Raw genomic sequence first — 27,719 nt, 5'->3', positions numbered from 1 at the left:
CTTACCAGCATCTGTTATTTTTGACTTTTTATTAATAGCCATTCTGACTGATGTGTGATGGTATCTCATTGTGGTTTTGATTTGCATTCCTGAAATGATCAGTGATGTTGAGCTTTTTCTCATATGATTGTTGGCTGCAATACAAACTCTTTTTAATGTTGATCTTTATACAGCAAGCTTGCTGAACTCTTTTATTATAACTAATAATTTGTCTGTAAGGTCATTTGGATTTTCAGCGTACACAATAGAGTACAATCTTTGTAGAAAATGTTGTCTTTTTCACATTCTTGTACTTCATTTCATTTATTTATCTTATATTGGCTGTGACTCCCAGTGAAGTCTTGGACTCAGAAAGCAGAAGAGACATGCTCAAAGTCACCCAGATAATGACAGAAAACCCAATGTTGAATATCAAAATCTTATCTCTTTCTCACTATATAGGCATACAAACACTTTTATCTCAAGAATTCCCTTTAGTCTTCTGTTAGATTGTCAGATCTGTTTTAAATGACTGCACAAAAATTTTAATTAAGGATGTGATTACCCAAACATTAAAAGTAGGTTGGTTGATAATGAAGTAGTAAAATTAAGATAGTTCTTTTTTACATTTTAGTTGTTACAGGAAACTGTCTTTACATGCTTCAAGTCACATTGCTTAGCAACAGCTTTTCAAAATTTTCAGTTATCAGCATGATCACAAAAAAGAGGATAAACTGCAAAACTAATTTACACAAGCTAAATACATTTGCATCTGGAAATATATGAATAAAAACCTAATTGTTTTGAAATATAGACACTGTCCTTGCTGCATAAAAACCTAATTGTTTTAAAATATAGACATTGTCCTTGCTGCATCATTCATTTTTAAGACATTGTAAAGCTAAAGCCCCACATTAGTCATATTAAAAAATTTTTCACTATTCATGTATGGCACCATATATGCAGAAAGTGGCTTTAACATTTTGGCCCTTACATTCCAAATTTTAGGGAGAGGTCACTTTACGCTGAATTGAAAAATAGATAAATGACCAAGGATCTCCAGTCCTTCCCTCTTGGGCATGATCTGCTGCTATGTCTAAATGTTTGTGCTCTGCCAAAATTCATATGCTGAAATTCTAATCCCGAAGGTGATGGTATTAAGAGGGGAGCCTTTAGGGCATGATTAGATCATAAGGGTGGAGTCCTCATAAATGGGATTCATGACCTTATAAAATAAGCCCAAAAGAGGTCCCTTGACCCTTCCACCATGTGAGATCACAGTGAAAAGACAGCCTTCTATAGACCAAGAGTGGGCCCTCAATAGGCAGTAAATCTGTCAGCACCTTGATCTTCGACTTCCAGCCTCTAGAACTGCAACACATAGCTTAGGTTATTTTGTTGTAATAGCCCAATATGTGCCTCTGGCATAATATTGGCACATTGTAAGTGCTCAAAACTGGGCTAGACTGCATGTCCTACTGTTAGGACAAAACTGCATATCCTACCGTTAAGTAGATTCAGCCTGGGCTGCACTTTGGAAGGGAGAGAAAAAAGAAACCCAAATAGCCATGCTTTTGTTATTACTTTTAATGACTGCATATTAGGAGTGTCATATTAGATACTAAGGTACACAGATGAACAAGTATTGTCCCTGCCTTCAAACAGCTACAGGTCAAAGATTTAGTTTGAAAAACACTCTAAGTACTGAGTTATGAGTACTTTCGTAGATGCGCATCCAAAATAGTAGAGAAACAAAGAGAAGGTACCACCTAACTCAACTCAGCTTGTTTTCCCAGGAAGACTGGGACTCTATGAATAACTAAACCTTAATAAACTGGATAAGTTATCAACAAGAAAGTAACATTTACAAATATATAAAAATAAACAATTGGCACCTTTAACATATAAAAGCTCTTACAAATCAGTGTGTAAAAGATTAACTTTCCTATTGAAAATGGGCAAAGGATATGCTCAAGCAATTAATAAATAAGTGGACAAAAACCAGGGAAAAAGTGTTCGATCTCACTAATCATTAATTAAATATAGAACCAAGCATCAGGGGTATTATTTTTATCTTTCAGATTGACAAATATTCAAAAGATTGTTACTGCTCAGCAACAGCAAGGACATTGGGAAGAGTGGGTCCTCTCATTCATTGTGTACAAGAATACAAATTGATATAAACTTTCTTTTTCTATTTTTTTTTTTTTTAGAGACAGAGTCTCACTCTGTTTCCCAGGCTCCAATACAGTGGTGGGATCATGATTCACTGCAGCCTCAACCTCCTGGGGCTCAAGTGCTCCTCCCATCTCAGCCTCCCAAAGTGCTGGGATTCCAGGCATGAGCCATCAGGCCCAACCCTGATGTAAACTCTCTAGAGAAATCTGCCAATATGTATTAAAATTTTAAAGCACCATCCTTTAATAAAGTAATTCCACTTCTTAGAATAAAGAAAAATAATCAGACAAGTACACAAGGATGCAGGTACATAAATGTTTCTTGTGGAATTGTTTAAAACGGTAAATGAAAAGCTTTCTGAATTTGTTATGCACAGACTATTATTCATCTCTTTTAAAAGATGAAGTATATAACTTAGACTTGCAAAGATGTTCAAGATACATATTGTAAGCGACAAAAGCAGTTTATAAAACAGTATGTTGAGTAAGATGCCATTTCTATAAATATACTATGTATACATAAGAAACTGGAAGTCTGTGCACTAAATAGTAGTGGTTTCCTTTGGGAGGATGAGCTTATAGATGACTTCTGCATTATAAACATGAACATTTGAATGTGTAGTTTGAATTTTTGTCATGAAGCGTATGTTGCTTTTATAGCCAAAACAAAGCGGAGATATCTCGTTTAAAAAGGTGGGTTGTGGGGATGGTATCCCTTTACAAGTTTACAGGTTGTTACTGAAACTGAATTGTGTACAAGTATTATGTTTTATGAAATATTGCTGGCTTGTAATAACTGTTTTAAGTTCATAAGTGTGTACATCCAGTCAAGTTATTTGAGCAAAAATTCCAGAAGTTTCACTCCCCATTTTTGACTTTAAAGTATGCCAGAGCTACAAATATATAAAAAGATATTCGTGGTTGTTAAATAGAGGTCACTAAAGTATTCCTACAGGAAGCCTGCTTCCTCTTCTCTCAAAAGATATGGTTTAAGCTTCTTTGGTTTCATGTAATTATATGAAATATTTGCATTGAAGATGAGTGGCTCCACGTGTGGGCGGTAACTTCCAAGCCTATGTTGTTAATCAGTCTGTATTAGAGATTTTTTCCCACTTCAAGTAATTAGCCATTAGGACAAGCAAAACATATTTTGATGTTAAGTATGCAGCAGATTTCAACAAGTTTAAAAGAAAAATAACAGGCTTGCCAAGAAACATTGTAAAGAGCCAATACAAAGACTAAAGAAACAGCCATCTGGAAAATATTGAGTTTTTGTTTGTGGATTGGTTTGTAGAATCAATTATTCAGGCTATAACAGCAAGCATGACCCTGTCTACAATCAATAGCAATAATATAACTAGAGACCCTTCCAATAAGGAAAGGTCTGCTGCCTCAACACAACTGTGTGAATAAGCTTGTTTATCAAAGACATGCCAGGATCAGGAGCAGCCACGTTCTGCACAGTCTTCCTCAGTACCAGGTTGATTCCAAGACAGGAGACATCTATCAGTAGAGTCAGACTCCTTTGTGATATATTAAAGAAGAGTCCAGTGTGGAGATTACAATGAGACGAATCTGACAGCAACACTTAACTAGAAATTGTCAGTTAGACCTTGTACTAAATTACCTTCTCAAACTCTGACTAAGACATCTTAGTCAACTGCACCTGAACTGAACTGGGGTTAAAACAGAAATAACAGAATAACCTCTTTATTTCAATTTGCTTAACAAGAAGTCTGGAGGTAGGCACCTCCAGGCTGGGGTCTATGGCTCAATGAAGTAAGAACTCTACGTGTGCATCTCTGTGACTCTCTCTTATGGTTACAAGATGGCTGCAGTAGCTCCAACATCACAACTTCACATGAAAAAGTTCAAAGCAGGAAGGATGGGTTGGAAGCAAAAGAGTGCATTCTCCCTGCCTAACTCACCCACAGCATAAATAAAGATCTTTCCTAGAATCCATCACTGACTTCTTATGTCTCATTGGCTAGACCTCTAAGCCAATCACTGGCAGTGGGGAACAGAATTACTATAATTGACTTAGTTCAGTCATGATTTATCCCTTGAGGCTGGGCAAGATGCAATTCAAATAAAAATTGGATTTTATTAGCAAAAAAGAGGAAGAAAGAACTGTTGAGCAGGCTACGAGCAATGACACATAGAAAATAAGATTCCCATATTTATGGACCAGTCAGCCCTTTAACCATCCCAGTGTTCTAACCCTTGTTCTACAGGTTCCTTCCTAAGATTCATTGCCGGGTCTGTAGGCGTATTCCCAGAAACAGCCCCAGTTTAAGGAAGACTTTCCTGATAAATTGCTGCCATCTCAACTTTGCTCTCAGCTGAGAATGTGAAACACATGAATCAGCAGCCTTTTGTAGTCCTCTGTAAAATGGTGGCGACCACATTTACCTACTGTGGGAGGCCTATGGATGAAACCAGAGTACACTTGTGTTACTCTAATGTGCTTCACTCATGCTCTCTCCCGAGTAAACAACCATCATCACTGTGACTGTTAGGAATAAGCATCCATTTTCTTATCTAGTCCTGAAAGAATTCCTTTAGGTTTGTGTGCCAGGAGAAGAAGGTGTAGATCCAGTGACATAGATGGGCCCCTACCCTGGCCCAGACAGTGTCATCAAGGTTTGATGGACTTGGTTAAATTTCCAATTTGCACCTCCATGTTCCTAAAAAGTACATATAAAGGCAAAACCATGATGCAAGTTCAGGAAGATAATAGCTATTTTTTAAAGATTGAATACTTACCATATGCCAGTTACTAAGTTCTTTATACCACACACACACACACACTTAATTCTGTACAAGAATCTTACTAGTCTGTCACTGACATTTTACCCTTATTCTGATGAGACAACTGAGCTCATATGAGTTTAACCTGTAAGTGGAGAAGTTAAATTCACTCAGACCTGTCTGGCTCTAAAATTTATGTGCCTATCTAACTACACTTTGCTTTCTTTACTCGCAATGTGTGCAAAACAGATAAAGAAAAGCAAATACTTGATACCTCACCATTATTAAATTATACCCTTTGTTCTTCAAAAGACTCTGTTATAAAAAATGAAAAGGCAGGCCACACACTTGGAGAAAATATTTGCAAAGCATATATCCAGTAGATAATGCTTTTCTAGAATATAAAAAGAACATTGACAGTTTACTAATAAGACAAGAAACATAATTTTAAAAGAGGGCAGAAGATTTGAACAGATATTTCACCAAAGAAGACATATGGAGGAAGTAAGTAAGCACACACAAAAATGCTCAATATCATTAGGCATTAAGGAATTGTAGATTAAAACCATAAGGAGAATTCCCTACACACCTATAAGCATGGCTAAAATTATAAATGTTGAATACAAGTGTTAGCAAGAATTTGAAACAGCTGGAACTCTCATACATTACTGGTGTAAATATAACTTGGTATAACCATTTTAGAAAACAGTTTGGCAGTTTCCTAAAATGTTACACTTACATACATGGTATGATGACCCAGCCATTCCACTCTCAGATATGTACCCAAAAGAGATGAAAACATGTCCACGCAAAGACATGTATAGAAATGTTCACAGTAGGTTGGCTTGTTGGAAACAACCAAAATTTCCATCAACAGGTGAATGGATAAATAAATTACAGTTTACACACAATAGTAAACAATTCAGCAATAAAAGAAATAAACTATTAACACATGCAACAACCTGGATGCATCTCAAAATAATTATGCTAAGTGAAAGAAGCCATCCCTAAAAAAACAGTATATACTGTATGAATCCATTCATATAAAAATCTAGAAGGTGCAAATTAATCTATAGTGACAGGAAGCAGATCTGAGGTTGTCTTGGGATGAATGATGAGAAGGGAGAGGAGCCAAGGAGGAAGGTATAAGGGGCAGAAGGAAATTTTTGGGTGAAACTTATGGTTATATTTATTACTTGATTCCAGTGATGGTTTCATGGGTGCATACATATGGCAAATGTCATAAAATTCTGCACTTTAAATATATGTTCCTTATTGCCTGTCATTTAAAGAGTATCTGTCTATCTGTCATCCACCTATCTATCTATACAGAGAAATAGTTACATCTAGCAATGGATAGATACAGAGAGAGACTGAGATAATAGCAAAATGTTAGCAATCCAAAATTTATTGTTGGATCTAAGTGAGGAGTATAAGAATATTTTTTAATTGTTTTCTCAACTATTTTGCATATTTTAAAGTTTTCATGATAAAATAAATTTGGAGAGAGGAAAGAAAAAAAAGAAACTCATCCCTTTTGAGCAATCTTATGCATTACACAAAGTCTCATCTGGAGTTTACAGTGGGTTCCCTCCAGGCTTTCACTATATTTGAGCCATCTGGAAGACTTGGGGGAAGGTGGTTGGAACCACCAGGGAATCTTGTCATGAAAGGCAGAAGAGTCGCCTGAGAAACACCTCATATCACAAAAGATGGAGATGAAGTATAAAACTCTTGAATTTGCACAAACAACTCCGATGTACAAAAACATAGAATATTTTCTATACTTCACTTTTTCCTTGAGCCTCCTATTTGGCTAATACTGGAGTTAAGTTAAACATGCCAGTTAAAAGTAACTTTCCCTTCCAGTGTAAAATAGTTTCAGGGAAGTACCTGGCCTCTTTTGGTAAATATTTGATTTTCAGGCTTTCTTCCCTCTCCCAATCTTTTCTTTTCTTCCTGAGTAACAAAACATTAGAGGCAGCTCATGCCATAACTTGTCAGCGGGCAGAGAGGTCCATGGGCTATATGCTATACACGAAGGGCCTCATGATTTCCTCCATGATGTTCCTCATCCCTCCTGGCAGCCTGCTATACTGGGGCCCTTCCCAGTTTCCCTGAGGAGTGGCTGAACTGCTCTTGCATCATGCTGGCATCTGTCACTGAGAACACTGACACCAAGCCATTGCCCCAGGCCCATTGTGTTCATGCTCTGATCCTCTCTTGTCCTGGCCTAAAGCCTCTTCCAGGCCACTCTCGCTCTCTGTAACCCTTGGGCTGGGAAGCCTCGCTGCTTTCTGTGCAGTGTGCAGGATGAGACTCTGTGAGGCTGCCCGTAGGTCCCCTTGCCTAGCCACTGCAGCTCTTGTTGGCTCCATTCTTATAGTAGTTTCTTAGGGCTGCTATAACAAATCATCACAAACTAGATCACTTAAAACAGCAGCAATTTGTTCTCTTACAGTCCTGGAGGCCAGAAATCTTAAATCAAAGTGTTGGCAAAGTTGGTTCCTTCTGCAGGCTCTGAGGGAGAATCTGTTCCATGCCTCTCTCCAAGCTTCGAGTGGCTACCAACAACCTTTGGGTTTTTTTTTTTTTCTTTTTTTTTTTTGGCTCAGGGCTGCAGAACTCCAATTTCTGCTTCCATCTTCACATGGCCTTCTCTCTGTATCTCTCTCCTTCTATCTTTTATAAGGACTCTTGTCATTGGATTTGGTGTTCAACCGAATCCAGCATGATCTCATCCCAAGATTCGTACCTTAATTACTTCTGTAAAGACTCTTATTCCAAGTAAGGTCATATTCTGAGGTTCCAGGTGGACATATTCTTTAATAACAACAATTCAACCCATTCTTATTCTGAATTCAGAGCTTCTCTTGGTCTTGGCATCTCCCCAGCCTTTGCTCAGGAGAGGAACTAGCCTGTGATACTCTGATCTCTCTAGATCGCTTTAGGAGTTTCTGCTGCCCCCATACACCTGTCAAGATGTGATCCCAAGAGGGATAAGGGAAATAACACCTCCTTCTTCTCTAAGGATAGGTTCAAAACCAAAAGTAATTAAGACCAGACACAGTGGCTCATGCCTATAATCTCAGTGTTCTGAGAGGCAAAGGCGGGAAGATCACTTGAGCCCAAGAGTTCAAGGCTGCAGTGAGCTATGATGGGGCCACTGCACTCCAGCCAGGGTGAGAGGGGGAAAGTCTGTCTCTTTAAAAAATAATAATAATAATTTAAAAACAACAGATACTCTAAGTAAGCACTCAATAAACAGTCCCCACCAGAAAATTATTGATAATTATTTTCAATATGATAATAATTATATGATATATAATTATTTTTGATATGTGATTATGATAATTATCATGTAAAATGAAAAACCAGGAATAAAATTATCTTTCATAGTACATCAGAATAACCACTCTCAAGTCATTAAGAAGTGTAGCATTTCCATCTTATATAAAAATGCTATTAATACTTGCTCATGCTCATTATGGTTGAAATCAAAGTATGGAGACACAGCATGTAATATGTATAAGCTTGTTTTTCATGAAAACAAATACTGCAGTGGAAGGCTGCCACCACACATCTGCTTATTGTCTTCCAAGCTTAGTACCCTAAAGAGTTAAACATGGATGAAAGGAAGTCTTTCACAAAGGTGACAGTATTCTGTCATTGGTAATTTTTATTTTAAGACCCAGTAGCCGATGCTGTCTTCTGGGAGATAGATTCAGTGACATTTAGCTTTTTGGCCATTAGAAGAAAAGAACAAAATCCCCAACAGAAGGCTCTCCCAACTTGGTTCTCCGCTGTTATTGATGTGAAGTTATTTTCTACAACCACTACTGATAGATGGAAATGGAACCACTCTCTCACCCACAGTCTGCTCATTTGTTAACACATTTATAAATAGTCATTAGGTGCCTGCCATGTGCTAGGACCTGGGGACATCCTGGTGAACTGGGTACACCCTGTCTCATGGAGTTCACAGTACAGCAGGAAAGACAGACAAGCAAACGAGGAGAGAAAAGATAAATTTCAGTCCTCATACTCAGTGGTGAAAAATGTATACATTTCTGAATTTTTCTATAATTCATCCTACTTTCTATTTCAAGCTCCCATTCTACTAGAGTAGCAGAAACCCTATCTCAGATCACTAGAGACTTCTCTTTCCATGAGTTCCATATAATTTTGGAGGTAGGTCTTAGAAAGCATTGAGGAGTGGGTGGGGAGAGATGAGGAAGGGCAGCCCTGTCCCTTGAAGCCAATTGAGACTATCTACCCACTCTGAGACATTCAGCATTACATATAATGCTTGATATCAGTTCGTGAGGTCATCTCTGAGAAATGGCCCTGACCCATCTACGTGGGTCCAGCATTTCTGGATACTGTGTCTGTGTTGTGCTTATGGTGGTAGAAATGATTCTGCTGTGTGGTGGGCCCTAGATTCACTACACACCTCTTCTTCCTTTGGTAAAATTCTGCTACCAAACTGGAGTTCCACATCTATTCTCAGATTCCACAAACCTTTATCAGGTCTCTCTGCTACATCCCCCATGCCCTTATTAAACAGTTCACTGGAAGTATTCAGCAGGAAACCTTCCTCCTGGTGATTCAGGGACCCACTTTCTTTTCATTTCGTGATTCCACTATCTTCTAAGTCCTTAGAGTCCATGCCATGCAGCCAGCAAAGGAGGAAAGATGAGGAGGGAAGGCCTGCTCGGGAGTTTTTATAGTCCAGGTATGGAGGAAGCACACATCACCTCTGTCAGTATTCCATGGTTCAGACTTGATGAGGACCTTATATGACTACAAGGGAGTCCAGAAAGTGTCATCTAGCTCTGTGTCCAAGACAAAAAAGAAACAGGTTTTGCTGAGCACAATAGCAGACTCTGCCAAAAGGGACAAGGCCTTGTCCCTCCAAAAATGTTAGTTAAACCAGTAAGTCTTTTCTTTCCTGCCCCCACAGATTAAAAATTTGGAAGACAAAAGACAAGAAACCTTTGCTTTTTGCCCTCCATAGCTTTTCTCTGAAGCAGTGAGCATATAATAGTCTCCCAGGGAGGCTCTGACATACTCTCCAGCCACACACATAATTTAAATGGTTATAAGTGCTTTGCTAGCAGAAATACGGGGTGTTCTGAAAGTATGCACAGGCCTTAAAGAGTTTCAGCAAGAAAATGGAGAAAGACATTGGGACTGGGGTGGATGGCACAAAGCAAATGTAAGGAGGTCAAGGCAGGAGTGTTAAGACAGAAGGACAATAAGGTTGCAAAGACTGTGGAGTAAAGTGAGACCCTGCCTGTGATCTCTATCACATCATTAGCTAACTTGACACTAAATAATGATAAACTGTCCCTTTTTCTAAGGATCCTTTCCTCACCAAAGACGCCTACTCTAGACGTGCCTGGCAGATGGTAGGCCTCACCCTATACCCTGGGTCAGTTACTTTCAAAGTATATGACGTAGAAACCAACAACAGTTAAAACACACCATTTTGTATAGCCCTCATGTTTGTGTAACCTTATAGGAAGCCTGGGCCAATGACCTGGAAATATTCATTGAGGAGCCACCATATGCCAGCATTGTCCAACCACCGTGGATGAGTTTTAAAAAGAAATAACTTCATGGCCAGGTGTGGGGAGGCCAAGACAGACAGATCACTTGAGCCCAGATGTTTGAGACCAGCCTAGGCCACATGGCAAAACCCCATCTCTATCAAAAATATTAAAAATTGGCTGGGTGGCCGGGTGCAGTGGCTCACGCCTATAATCCCAGCACTTTGGGAGGCCGAGGTGGGTGGATCACCTGAGGTCAGGAGTTTGAGACCAGCCTGGCCAACATGGAGAAACACCATCTCTACTAAAAATACAAAATTAGCTGGGTGTGGTGGCACATGCCTGTAATCCCAGCTACTTGGGAGGCTGAGGCAGGAGAATAGCTTGAACCCGGGAGGCAGAGGTTGTGGTGAGCTGAGATTGCACCATTGCACTCCAGCCTGGGCAACAAGAGCAAAACTCCATCTCAAAAAAAAAAAAATATTGGCTGAGCATGGTGGCACGTGCCTGTAACCCAAGCTACTCAAGAGGCTGAGGTGGGAGGATCACTTGAGCCCTGAAGGACAAGACTATAGTGAGCTGTGAAGTCACCACTGCACTCCAGCCTGGATGACAGGAGTGAAACCCTGTCTCCAAACAAACAAACAAAAAAACCCACACAACTCCATAAACCAGTGTCCTTGTTCTTTTAATTTAGTTGTACAATGATCGCTAACAATCACTTCACCTTTGACTCACTGTTTCAGCTGTGTGGTCCTGACTAAAAGATATCAGAGAGGGAAGGAGATAGAGGAAGATTTCCTGGAAGGGACATAAACTGGCCCAGGAAAAGAGGAGGAGAAAAATGGGTGGGGTCAGCTGTTAGGAATCAGTATGAACTGAGAGCAAATTGGAAGGGAACACCAGGAGTGGAAGAAAGTAAGTTGGAAGGAGGTGGAGGCAGATAAAGAAGAGCAAAAGAATTTCAACCACACAAACTGCTCCAAAATTTGTACAGATAAGTCATTGGTTGCACATTTTGATTTTGTAGATTATAGATTATTTTATAAAACTCCCAAATTGGGGGTGTAGAAAAGGGAAAAATTCTCATTAGAAAATGCTATTGGCTAAATATCTTAACACATAAACAAAACTATCTCTGACTTCTAATGGATATCCATGTATGTACATGCACACACAACAGTAGCATCCACAGCAGTTTGCAGGAAACATAGAGAATCCATTAGGAACACAATAAAATTTTTAAAAGAAAAATCAATAAGAAGCAAAAGGGAAATTAAATACTAAACTTTATGGTACTCTTCAATCACACTAGGGTATAGCCTTGTGTAGTAGAATAATAATGGACTTCTGAAATTAACCATAATCAGATTTAAATCCTGGTGTTCCTATGTTCTGTGCTCCACTGGCCAAATTACTTAAGCTCTCTGAACTCCCATATATTCATCTAAAATAGCGAAAATCATCTCTTCATCACTAGATTGTGATAAGAATTTAATTAAGTAGCTTATGTAAGGCATATAGCACTGGGTCTAGCACATCATGTGTGATCAATAAATCCTACTTCCCTTCCATTTCTTAATGATAATACGAAATTAATAAACACCTGCCTTGCCATTTGGGTATTTTTAACATAACACTAGGCCAAGCTGTGAAAAAAATAAAATGATAATGATGTGAGACAGATAGGTTCAAGAAACCCCAGCAAGGATCACGTGATAGAAGAAAAATTTCTTTGTATTTCAATCATAAGCAAAAATCAGATTACCATCAACAGTATTTGCACAAGAAGGATAAAATCATCTAATGTAATAGGCTTGAGATTATTTTGTTCCAAGAATTTAGGAAATTAATTTTTCCTGCTTTTTGTTAATCTTCTTGAGTGAGCAATGAAAGATGAGAGTGGGAAGGGCAAATGAAGGGATGTTTTAACCACAATTTGAGCAATAATTTAAAAGATGATTCTGAAGGAAGAGTCTTTTACTACTGTGATGTTAATCAGCTCCAAATTACTCAGCCTGATCTGGGGACTGAAGACAACCTCTTCCTTTACCACTCAGACTTGTGCTTCCCCCAACATGTTCACCACCGCCCCCAGGGCACCAGAGACATGGTGGTTTGACCCTCTAATTAAAGTGTATCATCCTGCCATAGAATTTTAAATTAAATGGATGCAGGCAATTGAGGATCCAGAATTACAAGCTAAATCACAATTTGTGTCTGGAATACACTTTGGATATAATAAAATTACAGGACAACAGAGAAACATTAAAAAAATAAATTATTTAGCTTTACTGAAACAATTAAAAATAGGCAGGATTTGAAAAAGCCTCCAAAATATAAAACAAGGTGATTTGAAGAATGTTGCCTATGTCCATTTTGCTGCTTTTCTTACTCTATGAAAGAAAAAATATAGAAAGGAGGAGAGTGGCAAATGCAACTTACTTAAAGCATATTAACTTGTTTTGGTAAAGCACAGAGAAAGGTACAGTCAGTAGTCAAGATTCATTAAGCCGCCATGGGTACCCAGGGGAAGGCAGCAGGTGCTCACAGAGCCTTCTGATCAGTTGTAGATGCTCAGAAACTCCTGAGGGACAGTTTCTGTCTATCTTGATAGTTCCTCCAAACACTGATCAAAGACCAGGCAGTGTCATCTGCATCACTAATTTCGAGTTTTTTCAAGTGATAAACAGAACCCTCATACCAACAATGAACAGACCCAGTGTGCTTGTGTTCATCATCTATGATCTTCCTGCTTGGTGCAGTCAGCCTTTCAATCCACAAGCTCCCATTGACTCCTACTGTATGCTAAGCACTAATTCAGCTTGAGACTCATAGTCTCTGCCTTCAAGGATATCACATTGCAGTGAAGAACTAGAGAGGTAATGGTCAGATACAAAAATTTCTGGTTAAGTGTAATGGAAGAGGTAGTCATGAGGCAATGGGGGCAGGGGGCGTGTACTTAACTCATACTGGAGAGTGGGGAGCTCAATAAGTCTTCCTTTAAAAATGACATATCTGATGAAGCTTTTAAAGCAGGAGCTATTCTAACCAAGAAGTTAGGGTGAGTGGGTGGTGGTAACAATGGGCCAGGTAGTAGAGAGATGCTGTAAAAAGTACATGGCAAAAGCCATTAGCATGATTTTTGGAGGCAGATATCTATCCAGGATAAAGTGGAGGGCACAAAAGATTAAGGGTGGCAAGGAAAGTGCTGAGAGGCCAGGTTAAAGAGGGAGGCAGAGGCCAAATCCTGAAGAGCCTTATATTTCCTAAGAGGCTTGGATTTTATTCTAAAAGCAGTAGGAAGCTATTATAGCATTTTTTAGCAGGGAATTTACTGCTTAAGATTTGTGGTCTTCTCACAGCAAAAGTAGAAAATGGACCTGAGGTCATAGCGGTGATATAGTAATGCTCAGAATATAGTAAGGTGCAAGTTCCCTATCAGTAGCAGTAGGGGGAGTACAGGAGACGAAACATTTGTAGAAGAGAAGAGAGGAAAAGAAGAGCTCTGTTTTAGAAATGTTAAACTTGTGGTGCTTATAATACATTCCTGTGTGTGTGTTCACTTTGATTTATGGAAAGAGAGTTGAGATGGCAGTACAGATGTAAACCACAGGGGAGGTTGATTCCGTGGAGTCAGGGCTAATGCTCAGCCAGTACACCATGGCATGGCTATGAATTGCTTATGACCATATCTATTCTGATTTGTCAGTACCCAACTCTGCCTTGTTAAATATTGTGTCTATCGCCCCTGTATGAGAGGATCCAGATTAACAACAGGGAGAGGTTGAGGATAGAATCCTGAAAACAAAGGAGAAGTGGAGGGAGGGAAAGAGGAATGGGAAGAGAAGAAGAACAAACAATAACAGCTGAGAAAGCCTGGCCAGAGAGGCAGGGATTCATACGAGGAAACACCAGGAAGAATGTGTCAGAGTCTAGTCAATAGTGTCTGAAGAGGGCGAGTGTATGAAGAAGGGAAGATCTTGAACACATTTACATTCTGAGAGAAAGAGCACATTAAGTGAAAAAAGGGTAAAGCAACAGGAGAGGATTGAGATAAAACAATGGAACAACATCCCCGATGAAACAGGGAAGGATGGGATACAGAACTTTCTACTGTAAGAGCAAGTGTTACTATATCATTGGAGCGGGAGGAACTAGGAAAGGGCTAAGAGAGCGGAAGTAGCAGAAAGTTTAAAAAGTTCCTCTCATGATGTAATTGTCAAGCAGCTCAGCTGGAAGCTTTGAGAGAGGTGATATGTAGGGAACTCCAAGAGAGTGTTGAAGGTACAGACGATGAGGTGAGGCATGGCAGAGGGAGTTCACCAGAGCCAGGTTGGAAACTGTAAACTTACACATTCTCATTGAAATGTATTTCTTTCTAGTAGCTCTCTGGAAACTGGGTATGAAAACAGAAGAAGTAGTCACCTGGTTTGATTTATGAATAAGGTTTTACCAGAAAGATGCAGAAGAAAAACCAAAAAGCAAGAGAGTTGTCAGAGACTGTTATAAATTAAATAACATTATGAGGTCTGTACATTTTTGAGAAACGAGAGAAAGAAGAACAAAGAGGAACTGAAGATAAAAAAAAATTGAAGAACGGGTGTAAAGTGAGCATAGAAATAAGAGGCCTAAAATAATAGAAAAAGGTGGCATAAAAATGTAGATGTTTAAGATTTTGCAGGAGGAACATTCAGGTTGCGAAGGTGCAGCCCAAAGCTGAAGGTGGGGCTGCATAGGACGAAATGGTAGAGCTGAGAAGATCAATGAACTATAAACAAGGGTGTTGGGTGTGCTGTTACTCATAGCAATCTTCATAAGCAATATTTATTTATCACTGTCTATGGCTCAGCATTGTGGTGAGCAAGTTACATGCGTAATTGCACAGCCTTTTTGAAGTAAGCACTATTCTTATGTTTTACATATGAGGAAACTAAGGATCAGAGAAATTATGTAACTTGCCCATGGTCACACAACTGATACATAGCAGAGCTGAATCTCAAACCCACTTCTTTTTCATTTCAAAGCCTGTGCTTATTTCAAGAAAGATGGTGGTGTTTGGGACGAAGACGATGACAGGGATTCAGAGCCCATAGTCATTACTGAGTATGGAAAAGTGGCCAGGAGTTCTGTAGATGACAGCTATTAAGAAGAAAAAGATGGAAAACCTGAAAGTCCAAAGAGGAAGGATTTTTGCATGAGTGCTTAGGTTTACAAGTGGTGTTGGGAGTTAGGAGAATGCCCTTCAGCCCCTATGCTGGGGTATATGGACAGAAGAGACTGATCAGTCCTGTGGTAATCAGTCCTGGGCAGGTTTTAAATGAGTGCTGATAAGAAATAACTATGTTGCCTCCAAGGAAACCTGAGCCCATATTTGAAGACGGAAACTTTATTGGGTGGTTCTATAAACTTGACCTTGTATTGCAAACATCTGGAGTCCCCAGGTAAATAGGGGAATCAGGACTTAAGCCTCTTCTCTCTGGAAGGAGCCAGCTGTGGCCCAAAGGGTCACACACTTCTGAGGAGATGGAATGTTATCTGTGAAAAAATTAACAGGGAAGCTGTCACATAGGCTTTGTAAGGAGAATGACTAAGGCTTTGGCTCCTAGGCAAATCATTCTCATCACTGAAGACTCTTGAAGGCTTTGCTGGTCATCTCAGTTCTTTTGATTCCCCGCCTTTTGGCTCCTACAGTCTCTGATTTTGCCTTCTATTATGCTGTATATTTTTCACGTTCTTCATTGTAGTATATATGTCATTGTTCAATCCCAAATAAATGATTTGCTCATCCTAATAAAGTGCTGAGCACACAGTTGATGCTTAATAGGCATTTCTTTGGCTCTCTGGAAGAAGTGACAAGAGCTTTTAATATACCATTTTGTTTGCTTTTATCATCTCTTAATATATGTTTCTATGGATGATACATAGTCTTATTTTTCTTTTGAGAACTTGAAGTCTTTAGTCCAGGTGTCCTCTGAGAGAACTACAAGAGTCATAACATAAAATCTCCAGGAAAAGTGACCTAAGCTCAGCCTCAACTCTGTCTACCACTTAGAAGCAACTGGGAGAAAGAATGCCATACAGAAGGAATGCATAGCATCCCATAGGATAGACTGAGGCTTTCAGGTATGACCCACAGGTGAGGAGCATTTAGAGTTCTTTTTCTTTTTTTCTTACCAAAGAGAAATTATTTGCTTTACTGAAATAGAAATTGCATTTCCTGAAGAGCATGAAGAATGATTAGTAACTCCATTTTCTCCATCTCTTTCAAGCTTACCCATTGTAATGGTATATTGTTTAATCAAGAAAATACATCTCCTTTATAAGGATATAGCCAACTGGGGGCTTCCAAAGTTGTTGATGCATAGGTCATATTGATAAGTAGGGCATGTCTGCTCATGAGGACTGGTGAGCTGAAGGAGAGAGAAATTAATAACAAATAAATTTGCCTCAGGCTCACATATCCACTGCCCAGTCTCTAAATACCATGAAATTTCTGACCCACAGATATTACTGCTAAACTTTATCGAATAAAGAAATAGGAGGCTTTGAACTCTGAGCAAAAGACCAGCTGAACAGCTAAACAGGACATCTTCACACGCTTTGGAGAGTAATGGCAGAGAAAGCTATTTTAATTTGCTTGCCACAGGAAGTCCTCGATTATCATCAGTCATTTGACAGAAGAAACTAGAATCAAACACATGAGACAGAATCTGACTCCATCCAGGTAACAGCTAATCTATGGAAAGTAATCATTATGAGCACTTTGATAACCTCAAGCAGATTTGCTTTTTGTTATTTGTGTGTGTGGTTCTTTGTTTGATTGTTTGCTTTGAGATGGAGTCTCTCTCTGTCTCCCAGGCTGGAGTGCAGTGGCATGATCTAGGCTTACTGCATCCTCCACCTCCTAGGCTCAAGTGATTCTCCTGCTTCAGCCTCTCGAGTAGCTGGGATTACAGGCACCTGCCAGCATACCTAGCTAATTTTTGTACTTTTAGTAGAGACGGGGTTTCACCATGTTGGCCAGGCTGGTCTCGAAATCCTGACCTCAGGTGATCCACCCACCTCGGCCTCCCAAAGTGCTGGGATTACAGGTGTGAGCCATCACACCTGGCCTATTTTTATTTGTTTATTGCTATGCTTGACTCACCTGAATTAGGCTCTAGAGTTTACTAAGTATGAGGGCCAGAACAAAAGTGGAGTAGAGTGAGGGGGGAGTATAGCTGGCATTGAACAGGCAGGTTGAAGATATCTAAAGAGTCTGTGTTTTATTCAAAGTTGAATGAGAAGCTTTGGGTGGGTTTTGCAAAGGGAAGGGTGTGGTCTGACATTTTTTGTTTGTTCATTTGTTTTCAGATCACTCTCTCACTGTGTAGAGGATGGGTTTGAGGAGCATCCATGGGGAGCTGTTGGAAGGCTCCAGCAGAAGACCAGCAGAGAGAGACATGCTCTGACCAGAATCACAGCATTGGGAATGCAGAAATTGCTAAGAGGTCTGAAGCAGAGGAACTGACAAGTAAGACTAAAATATTTGAATTTTTTTCAAACGGAAGGAGCAGTAGAATTAAGAATGAAGCATGGGAGATATCATAATTTTTGTTCAGTTTACTAAGATTTTATCTCAAATTTGAACATGTAACATTTTCATTTCACAAGCCTAATAAACACCATATCCTGATCACTAAAAATAGCAAATTAAATGAGCAAAAATTCATTTGTTCTGGTCTTTTTACAGCATTTCATGTATTGGAAAATAATTATGAAAACAAATATTAAGTCGGCTGCAAGCATCATAATTGCTCTGGAACAAATTCTCTCTAACATAACTTAAAAGGTCTTACCAAATTCTACAACAACCCATTTAAATCAAACACACTAAGATTTAAATCCATAAAATGACTATGCAGTTAGTTTAAAACATTGGTTTTTGTCCCCTCTTAGTCACATGTCAACTCCTAAAGTGAATAAACATTGATAAATATCAAAAACAACAAAGACTCTCGGTGTACAGATTTACACAGGTGTGTAAGGAATGTCCATTTATTGCCTTTACACCCAGGTAGAATCAGCTCTGGTCCCTCATCTCATTTACGTAACCCTAGGGCAATTGCTGTCAACAGGCTGTCAGACTTCTAGCCTCTTTACTCCTGAGGAAATCTTTCCCACCCTCTCTCCTTAACTTGAAAATTGTTTCCCTCTATTCTCCTCTGTCCTTCAAGATAACTTATATTAATCACTTCAATGAGTTAGACTTTTTGAAAAACAAAGGCCAGAAGTTAAAGTAGTATTTTAAAAATGGCTTCAGTTTTTGCCCCTAACATTAATTTCTCCTAAGGGCTGGACCTAGAGACTTCCTTCTAATAAATAAAATATAGCAAAAGTCTTAGAATGTCACTTCCATGGTTAGGTTACAAAAGATTATTTTGGTCATGCTGGCACTCTCTCTCTGGCCCTGTCACTTGACTTCTCTAATAGAAACTAGCAGTCATGTTCTGAACTATCATATGGAGAGGCCCATGTGGTGAGAAACTGAGAGCAGCTTCTGGCCAACAGCCAGTGAGGAACTGAGGCCCTCAGTCCAACAACCTTTGAGGAACTGAATCCTGCCACAACCACACAAGGAAGCTTAGAAAGGCTCATTTCTCACTCACACCATAAGACCATAGCCCTCGTCAACTCTGAAACCTCTGAGGCTCTGGAGCACAGGACCCAGATAAGCTGTACCCAGATTCTTGACCTGTAGAAAACTGTGACATAGAAATGCTATTGCTTCCAGATTTGAGCTAATTTGTTACATAGCAACATGCAACTAATACAAACTGCCAAGCAATTGTGTTACTTTTGTTAAAGTGTGAAGTTCAGAAATCCAGTAAGAGGGTCTTAGTTATGCTTATCAAATGTCCGGTTCACTATATGTATTAAAAAATATTTGTCAATTAATGAATGAGAAAATATAAGCATAACCAAAACACAGACACACCACGGAGAAAGACCTGGAATCATTCTTTTGGTATTTTTATAATTTTTTTGAAAGTTGTAGAAAATTGAATAACTGACAGTATTTTAATAAGTTCCTTGAGGTAAATGATAATATATGAAAATTTATGGCAGAGTATAGCAAAATGCTATATTAAAAATGAGGTAATAAAATGATGACTTATTAATCATCAATAAATAATATTGTTATTAAATTTGAGGCTGAAAATTATAAAAGCCATAACAAAAATTCCCCTCTACTTTCCAAATTATTCAATATCTGTATCACATAGAAAAAAATAAAATTAATACTCTAATTGTAAATGGCAACATTTATTCTTTTCACATTCTGGAAAGGGCACGGTTGCACTTGCAACAACCACGCACTGGTGTTAGTAAAGAAGTTTCTCCAAATGACAGACAAGCAAAGGGAAGGGGATATGTTTTTTAGGCAAAATCAGACCTTTCCTGTAGAAATGTGACTCTGGAATCCATCACATTCCTCCTGTGTTTTTGATCCTAGAACAGGGTCTGTGTTGCCAACGCCAGCTAATGGCCCAGGGAAGAGGGTTGGCAGATATAGCCAATAAAAATACGGGATTTCCAATTAAATTTTACATGTTGGATTAACAATGAATAATGTTTAATATAAGTATGCCCAGTAAATTATTTGTTGTTTATCTGTAATTCAAATTTAACTGGTGCTACAGACTGAAATGTATTCTCCCTAAAGTTCGTATGTTGAAGCTCTAACCCCTACTGTGACTATCTCTGAAGATAGAACTTTTAGATGGTAATTAAATAAGCACATAAAGGTGGGATCCTAGTCTAATGGGATTGGTGGCTTTATATGGAGAGAGAGAGAGAGGGGTCTCTCCACAGCCATGCACCAAGGAAAGGCCATGTGAAGACACGGTGATAACGTGGGCACCTGGCCGCCAGAAGGACAGCCCTCACCAGGAACCAAACCTGCTGATACCTTCCTTTTGGACTTCCCACCCTCCAAAACTGTGAGAAATAAATGTGTGTTGTTTAAGCCACCTAATCCGTGGTATTTTGTTACGGCAGCCTGAGCTAAGACAGCAGGACATCCTATATTTTATCTGGAAACCCTGCCAGTGAGGCCAGATATGAGTGAAGAAGGGAGAGGAGTAGGAAGGAATTCCTTTTAATACCAGTACTGTCCAAACCTGCCTCCCTGTCTCCAAGATGAAGAGAGCAAATTGAACCCTAACCTTCATCACACACCCTCTGTCAGGCTGAGCTTTTGAAGCTTCTTGCTCTTTATCTTGATTTCCTCTGAGTGAATGAGTGTGTGTGTGAGTCATTGTAAGGGAGAAATTTGGAAAATGAGGACACTTTGGCCTTTTATCCACAGAAGTGGTTCTGCTTCAAATCAGAGCACAATCCCATAAGGACATGTCCAAAAGTAAGTCTTAGTGATTTTACCTCCCTAATCAAAACACGGATGAAAGCTCCCTGAGGGGAGTTTTGAACTGGATAATTCTTTGTTATGTGAGCCTGTCCTGTGCGTTGTAGGATGTTTAGGACCATTCCTGGCCTCTATCCTCTAGTAATAACCTCTTCCCCTCAGTTACATTCCAAAATGTTTTCAATCACCAGCGTCACCTGTGAAGTAAAATTGGTCCCAGCTGAGAACCATTAACTTAATCGATACATGCATCAAGGTACTTTAAGAGTATTTTACACTGAATTAGCACAATCTGTGATTGCATTGTAAGGTGGGTATCTGAGATTGGCAATCAGGAAAAACTATTTGAACATGGCACCACCCAGCCCAGATTATTCAGCAACTTCGCTGAAGGTAGGTTTCTATATCATGAAAACCTAAGAAAATAATGCTACCTTAATACAACAATACTTGGTTGTGTGTGTGTGTATGCAAGGAATAGGGTTAAAATACTGTTAATAGAAGAAATACAATCACTGGGTGAGAATATACAATGTCGTCTCCAGAAAAAATTAATTTTCTTCACGATGATACCCTTGTCTAATTGAGAAACAACTGATCACAGCCATATACCTTGTGGAAACCCAAGCTAGAATAAAGGCATTCACTGTCCACCTCTATCTGCAACTCCAACCCCATGCTTGTTGGATCAGAACTCAACTCTCCTCTCTTCAGAGTCAGCATATTCTTTGGAGAAGAAAAACCCCTAACATTTCTTTCCTGCTAAATCTGAGGTGGAACTTACCAGACACACGAAAGGACTGTGGCTCGGACAACTCTACTTGGTGAAGGGTGGAGTTTCCCAAGGTAGAGACAAAATACTCAATGAGAAAAACTGAAAGAAGCTGCTGAGTGAGGACGAGAGAAAGGACTGAAGAGAGAAACTTTGAGAATGAGGAAGCATACGCAGGTGACACTCTGAGACTAAGTGGAGAGGCTTCGGTGTTCCTTTATAGAGGTATGGAGGATGGATTCCCCTTATTAAGTTAAAACTTCTGTCCCTCTCATTTTGCTGTGCTTTGGATTGTTTACTCCAACCCACATCTAAGTGGCACGGTTCACACTGGAGATACATGTATACAATTGCTTATGAAAGGTTTCAATAGCGGGCAGTAAAATGTCTTTGAGGAAGGGGTGGGTATCAGTCAGGTACCTAATAGGAAACTGAGTCCAACTCTGATAATTCAAAAAATATTAATTAAAACACTACCCCGCTACTCCTCCCATGTGTGCAGAGGGCCGAGGAAACCAGTAAGGGATACTGCACTCACTGGCAAGAGCAGGAAGCCAGGACCAATTGGTTTTCCCATATTGGTTATTCCCTAATCAATAAGGGAAACCAATAAGGGATATTGCACTCAGACACTGGCAAGAGCAGAAAGCCAGCACCACTCCCAGACCTGAAGGAGCAAGGGCAAGTAGGGCTATCAGAATCTAGTGAAAGCTAGAGTTGTGGGGGAAGGGCCTCCCTCTCAACAGGAGGTACTAGTGTGGATGGATGCTGGCACCAGCATAAATGCAGGCCCAAGTAGGTAAGGAGCAGGGAAAATGTCCCATTTTTCCTTCCACCAGTTTAATGTTCTGTAGTCTCCCACTGGCAGAACTCAAGATTGGCAAGAGAGCCCAAGTGATATAGTCAAAAGAAATTGAGTTTAATGAAAAATAAGGCTAAAAATTATAATATGAAGAGTTTATAAAAATGCTCAATAGAAGTAAAATCTAAATTTAGTTCTGAGCATTCCAGCAGCCCAAAGAGTTGCATGAAGATGTGCAGTGTCAATATGAGAATCTTCATCTAGTAACTGAGAAGTACAATGAATCCTTCGCTCCAGAAGCTCCATACTTGAATAGTCTCAGGATACACCAAATAAAGCTTTCCTCTCCTATGAGGTAGGGATGTATATGTCTAATCAATTTCTGTACTCTGATGAAAGAATTCGGTCCTCCCTATTTCATGTAGCATATGTAACAGATATGTGATTTCTCCAAGTAAATTTTCCCTAAATCATGTGCCTAGCCATAAAAACAAAACAAGAAAAATAAATACAATGGCTATAATTCTACTCCTAATGAAAGCTTGCAACAAGTTAGAAAAGTCCTTTGTGCAGAAATACTAAAATAATGAACATCATGCTTATATACAGAATCATAACTTTTTGTTATGAATTTTGGCACCCAGATGTATTTTTAAAATACTCTGTTTTTTATTGATACATAAATAATTGTACATATTTATAGGGCACATGTGGTATTTTCATTCAAGCATACAATGCATAATGATCAAATCTGAGTAATATCCAGTTCACCCAACACCATTTATTGAAGAGACTCTCCTTTCCCCAATGTATGTTCTTGATGCATTTGTCAAAAATAAGTGGGCTATAAATGTGTGGATTTATTTCTGGGTTATTTATTCTGTTCCATTGTTCTATGTGTCTGTTTTTATGCTACTACCATGCTGCTTTGGTTACTGTAGCTTTGTAGTATATTTTGAAGATAGGTAGTGTGATGATTCCAGCTTTATTCTTTTAGCTCAAGATTGCCTGAGCTATTCAGGGTCTTTTGTGGTTCTATACAAATTTTAGAATTGTTATTTCTATTTTGGTGAAGAATGTCATTGGTATTTTCACAGGAATTGAATCTGTAGATTGCTTTAGGTAGTATGGAACTTTTTTTCTCTTTCTTTTTTTTTTTTGAGTCTCTTCAATTTTTGTCATCAGCTTTTTTATAGTTTTCCTTGTAGAGTTATGTTACCCTTTTGGTTAAATTGATTCCTTGATATTTTCTTTTCTTTGTAGGTATTTTAAATGGGATTGCTTTTTTGATTTCTTTTCTGTTTTTGTTTGTTTGTTTGTTTTTGACAGGGTCTTGCTCTGTTGCCCAGGCTAGAGTGCAGTTGTGTGATCATAGCTCATTGTGGCTTTGAACTTCTGGGCTCAAGCCATCTTCCTGCCTCGCTCTCTTGAATAGCTGGCGCTACAGGCACATGTCACCATGCTCAGTTAATTTTTGTATTTTTTGTAGAGAAACCATCTCACTATGTTGTCCAGGCTGGTCTTAAACTCCTGGCCTCAAGTGATCCCCTTTCCTTGGCCTCCCAAAGTCCTGGGATTATAAGCATAAGCCACCATGCCAAACTGCTTTCTTGTTATGTTCTTCAGATTGTTTGCTATTGGCTGTATTTGGCTGAACTTGCATTGCTATAAAGAAATACCTGAGACTGGGTAATTTATTAAAAAAAGAGGTTTGATTGGCTCATGTATCTGCAGGCTATTCAGGAAGCATAGCAGCATCTGCTTCTAGGGAGGCCACAAGAAGCTTTTACTCATGTCAGAGGTGAAGCAGGAGTAGGCACATCACATAGCAAAAGGGTTTTCCAATTTGTTGGTGTACAAATGTTCATAATAGTCTAATGATCCTTTGAATTCATTGTAATGTCTCCTTTTTTCACCTCTGGTTTTCATTGTAATGTCTCCTTTTTCATCTCTGATTTTATTTATTTGTGTCTTTTTTTCTTAGTCTGGCTAAAGGTTTGTTAACTTTGTTTTTAAAAAAAAAAAACAAAATTTTTGTCTTGTTGATCTTTTGTACTATTCTTCTTAGTTTCAACTTCATTTATTTCTACTTTAATACTTATTATTTATTTTCTTTTACTAATTTGGGGTTTGGTGTTTTCTTCCTTTTCTAGTTACTTGAGGTATATCATTATGTTGTTTATTTGAAGTCTTTCTACTACTCTGATGTTTTAGGTATTTATTGCCATAAACTTCCCTTTTAGAAGTCCTTTGTTGTATCCAATCGGTTTTGCTACATTTTACTTTCATTTCTATCTGTCTCAATAAATTTTTTAATTGCCTTCTTAATTTCTTCATTGACTCATTTGTTGTCAGGAGTATGTTGTTTAACTTCCACAGATTTGTACAGTTTCTAATGTTCCTTCTGTTATTGATTTCTAGTTTTATTCCATTGTGGTCAGAAAAGATATTTGATATAATTTTAACTTTTAAAAATTTGTGGGTTTTTTTTCAACTTTCATTTTAGGTTCAAGGGTACATGTTAAGGTTTGCTATATAGGTGAACTCATGTCACAGGGGTTTGTTGTAGAGATTATTTCGTCACCCTTGTATTAAGCCCGATATTCAATAGTTATCTTTTCTGCTCCTCTCCCTCCTCCCACCCTCCACCCTCAAGTAGACCCCATGTCTGTTGTTCATTTCTTTATGTTCATGAGTTCTCATCATTTAGCTCCCACATATAGGTGAGAACGTGTGGTATTTGATTTTCTGTTCCTACATTAGCTTGCTAAGGATAATAGCCTTCGGCTTCATCCATATTCCCACAAAAGACATAATCTTGTTCTTTTTTATGGCAGCATAGTATTCCATGGTGTATATGTACCACACTTTCTTTATCCAATCTCTCATTGATGGGCATTTAGATTGATTCCATGTTTTTGCTATTATGAATAGTGCTGCAATGAACATTTGTGTGCGTGTGTCTTTATGGTAGAATGATTTATATTCCTCTCAGTATATACCCAGTAATGAAATTGCCTGGCTGAATGGTAGTTATGCTTTTAGCTCTTTGAGGAATCACTGTACTGCTTTCCACAATGGTTGAGGTAATTTACACTCCCTCCAACAGTGTATAAGTGTTCCCTTTTCTCTGCAAACTTGCCAGCATCTGTTTTGACTTTTCAAAAATAGCCATTATGTGTGAGATGGTATCTCATTGTGATTTTGATTTGCATTTCTCTAATGATCAGTGATACTGGGCTTTTTTCATATGCTTGTTGGCCACAGGTATGTCTTCTTTTGAAAAGTGTCTGTTCATGTTCTTTGGCCACTTTTTAACGGGATTGTTTGTTTGTTTTTTTTTTCTTGTAAATCTGTTTAAGGTCCTTATAGATTCTGGATATTAGAGCTTTCTCAGATGCATAGTTTGCATATATTTTCTCCCCTTCTGTAGGTTGTCTATTCTGTTGGTAGTTTATTTTGCTTGCTGTGCAGAAGTTCTTTAGTTTAATTAGACCCCATTTGTCAATTTTTGCCTTTGTTGTAATTTTTTTGTGTGTGTCTTCATCATGAAGTCTTTGCCTGTGCCTGTATCCTGAATGGTATTGCCCAAGTTGTCTTCTAGTATTGGGTTTCACATGTAAGTCTTTAATCTATCTTGAGTTAATTTTTGTATATAATGTAAGGAAGGGGTCCACTTTCAATCATCTGCATATGGCTAACCAGTTATCCCAGCACTATTTATTGAATAGGGAGTCCTTTCCCCATTGCTTGTTTTTGTCAGCTTTGTGAAGAGCAGATGGTCAGAGGTGTGTAGCCTTATTTCTGAGCTCTCTATTCTGTTCTGTTTGTCTATGCGCCTGTTTTTGTACCAGTATCATGCTGTTTTGGTTACTGTAGCCCTGTGATGTAGTTTGAAGTCAAGTAACATGATGCTCCAGCTTTTTTCTTTTTGCTTAGAATTGCCTTGGCTATTTGGGCTCTTTTTTGGTTCCATATACATTTTAAAATAGTTTTTCTAGTTCTGTGAAGAATGTCATCGGTAGTCTGAAAGGAATAGCATTGGATCTGTAAATTGGGCAGTGTGTCCATTTTACTGATATTGATTCTTCCTATCCATGAATGTGGGATATTTTTCCATTTCTTCATGTCTTCTCTGATTTCTTTGAGCAGTGTTTTCTAATTCTCATTGTTGAGATCTTTCACCTCCCTGGTTAGCTGTATTCCTAGGTATTTTATTCTTTTTGTGGCTATTGTAAATGGAATTGTCTTCCTGATTAGGTTCTCAACTTGGCCATTCTTGGTGTGTAGAAACACTAGTGATTTTTGTACATTAATTTTGTGTCCTAAAATTTTGCTGAAGTTGTTTATCAGCTGAAGGAGCTTTTGGGCCAAGACTATGGGTTTTTCTAGATACAGAATCATATTGTCCACAAAGTGGGAATAGTTCAAGTTCCTCTCTTCCTATTTGGATGCCCTTTCTTTCTTTCTCTTGCCTGATTGCTCTGGCTAGGACTTATAATACTGTATTGAATAGGAGTGGTGAGAGAGAGCCTCCTCACCTTGTGCCAGTTTATAAGGGGAATGCTTCCAGCATTTGCTCATTCAGTATGATGTTAGCTTTGGGTTTCTCATAAATGGCTCATTATTTTGGGTATGTTCCTTTGATTTGTAGTTTTTAACATGAATGGCTGTTGAGTTTTATCAAAGTCTTTTGCTGCTTCTATTGAGATAATCATGTGGTTTTTGTCTTTAATTCTGTTTTTGTGATAAATCACATTTATTGATTTGCTGTCATGTTGAACCAAGCTTGCATCCCAGGGATAAAGCCTCCTGATCATGGTATATTAGCTTTTTTTATGTGCTGCTGGATTCAGTTTGCAAATATTTCACTGGGAATTTTTGCACTGATATTCATCAAGAATATCGGCCTGAAGTTTTCTCTTTTTGTCGTGTCTTTGCCAGGTTTTGGGATCAGCGTGGTGCTAGCCTTATAGAATAGATTGAGGAGGAGTCCCCTCTCATTTTTTTTAATAGTTTCAATAGGAATGGTATCAGCTCTTCTTTGTACATCTGGCAGAATTTGGCTATGAATCCATCAGGTCTTGGGTTTTTTTTAATTGGTAGACTATTTATTATTGTCTCCATAGTTCATTATTAGTTTATTCAGGGAATCAATTTCTTCCTAGTTTAGTCTTGGGGGATGTATGCGTCCAGAATTTATCTGCCTCTTCTAGGTTTTCTAGTTTGTGTGCATAGAGGTGTTCATAGTAACTTTCTGATGGTTATTTTTATTTCT

Source organism: Pan paniscus, chromosome 5 (assembly GCF_029289425.2).
Source record: "Pan paniscus chromosome 5, NHGRI_mPanPan1-v2.0_pri, whole genome shotgun sequence".
Taxonomy (NCBI): Eukaryota; Metazoa; Chordata; class Mammalia; order Primates; family Hominidae; genus Pan; species Pan paniscus.
Note: the sequence above shows the minus strand (reverse complement) of the source record.